This window comes from Limulus polyphemus, unplaced genomic scaffold (genome assembly GCF_000517525.1).
Source record: "Limulus polyphemus unplaced genomic scaffold, Limulus_polyphemus-2.1.2 Scaffold1022, whole genome shotgun sequence".
In the NCBI taxonomy this organism is placed as follows: Eukaryota; Metazoa; Arthropoda; class Merostomata; order Xiphosura; family Limulidae; genus Limulus; species Limulus polyphemus.
In genome coordinates, this window is record NW_013666632.1 from 365,829 (window position 1) to 368,332 (window position 2,504).

Consider the following 2,504-nt stretch of genomic DNA (forward strand, 5'->3'; position numbering starts at 1 on the left):
TACAGCAGGGGAAGAGCACAGATAGCCCATTGTGTAGCTTTGTGCTTAACTACAAACAAACAATTCTAGAAGTGTAAGTCCGCAGACATGCCGCTTTGCCACTAGGGGGCAATTTATAATTAAAGAATTATAGCATACTATATAAAACAATTTTCGAAGTTAAAATTAGAAATTTTTAAGACATCATTATACAAATATTTTAAAGAAGAATGGTAATATTTTGTAAATAAACCAGTTCTGACTTCATCAGAAAGAATCATAAAGTTTTTGTTCTTGAAAAATAACCAACAACATCATAAATGATAATAAAACTTAATTCCATAATATTGTTAACTAAACCATATTTTTACTATGTTTTAAGTTTAAGGTAATACTTAATTTGTATTATCTGTTCGTGTATGATATCAATATAAAAATTTCCTTGCATTCAGATTGACTCAGCATAGGCTTCGGAAATTCACAGACTAGTCTTTAGTAGAAATAATTTATTAAAACATTTGATTATTTGTAGGCAATAGAATTATGATGTTTAATAAAAGCTTGCCACATTTTGTGAAGACCCTTTTGATAAATTCAGAACTACAGGGTAGTCCAAAATTATCATCCCTATTTTAAAATTTAACCCTAAATAACTTAGAGTATACAACCATGTAGTTTTCATCATCTTGTAGCCCAACCCAAATAGTTTTTATTGCCATATTCAATGCCGGATTAACGCAAGGGCTAACTGGGCTGGAGCCCTGTGGCCCTAAACTAAGAGGTCCCCCTTAGCGTTACCTCAGATGTGTAATATTTAAATAAATATTTGTATTTAGTTAATCTTCTCTTATTTATGTGCAAATTACGTTATACAATAAAGCATATCCTATTAAAAGGCCAAAGTCTTTGATTCAATTATTTAACTGTGTTCGAAAATAAAATTTTATGAATCAATAATTTTTATTGGTGAAATAGGGTGAGAATACGTCTGGGGCCCATTTAAATTTTTAGCCCAGGGCCTCATAAATACATAATCCGGCACTGGTCATATTTGTTTGTTTTGTTTTTCACTCCAGTGAGTAGTGTTACCCTCTAAAATGGCAACCGTGCAGGAAATGGCTCAATGTGTCGTTTGGCTTGCGGAGACCAAGTCAGTGACTGTGATGGAGCGTAATTACAGACGCCAGTACAGGAAAGGAGTATGGGGATATGTTAAGGATATCGTGTATTTCACACCTATAGCAAACATCACGGAGTTAAAGGCCAGAATAACGGACGCCATCGCCACAGTAACCGTATACAAGTTTCAGTGAACGTGGACTGAAATCGAATATCGGTTAGACGTGCTGAGAGTCACTAATGGTGCACACGTAGAAGTCACTAACATGTCAATAAACACTGATGGATTTGGGCTATAAAATGTTGAAAACTGCATTGTTGTATTTCCTTAGGTAGTTAATTATTAAATCATAAAATATAAAAAATAATTTTGGCACACCCTGGTGTTATGTATATATCCACAATTAGACCGACACCTTGCACACCTTGTGCTGTGTTAATATTCTAATAATGTGATTCTTTATTTGCAGGTTCTTTCAGATTATCGGGTATAAAAATAATCCAACGTCCAGTCTCCTTATACAAAGACAATTGGATTTGTTTCTTCTTATTTTAACATTATTACAAGCTCGAACATTGTTCTAACTTGTAGGCCTAAGTTTTCAGCCACTCTAACTGCATTACACAATGTAAAGATCAACTTTCTTGTTTTTTTATAGTTCCTCAGTTTTAATATCTTTATTTAAGAGTTTCTAAGTTAAAAAGACTAAAACTTATAAACTCAATTGGTTTTGTACCCAAGAACATTCTTGTCAAAAACACGCTAAGCGCTATCATTGAATCCAGATTTATGTAAAAATTGCTCCCCAGTGGTACAGCAATATGTCTGCGGAATTACAACGCTAGAAACCGGGTTTTGTTACCCGTGGTGGGCAGACCACAGATAGCCCTTTGTACTTAACCACAAACAAACAAGAAACAAATTATGTAAAAATTAGTTGTTGTTTTTTATCTCACCATGTATATTGTAGATTACCTAGTATTTTAAGGAATTGTGGCTGTTAAATGTGATATAAATGAAGGTTTTTAATTACACCAAAGCTAGTAAGTATTTGATGAATCAGGTATCTGTAAAATGTGTGTACACTGTAAAAGGTTTTTCTTTCTCATAATAAAATTAAGGGGGTTTAGTAGTACTAACTTAGATATATGGTATCAAATACACAGGGACACGGTTCGGTGGCTATATTTATCTAGCTTATTTTGACGAGTGAACCAACCAGCACGTGGCGTTTGACAAGGTGAAGGTGCTTAAATACACATCTATATGCCTTCAAAGCACTTCGTTGCGTTAAATTATTCAAATTTTTTGTAACTTTAAGTTAACTTTATGGAACCATTATGATAACACAGCATTGAAGCCAATAATTACCAGTTACACTATATCATCACCCAGTAATTACAGG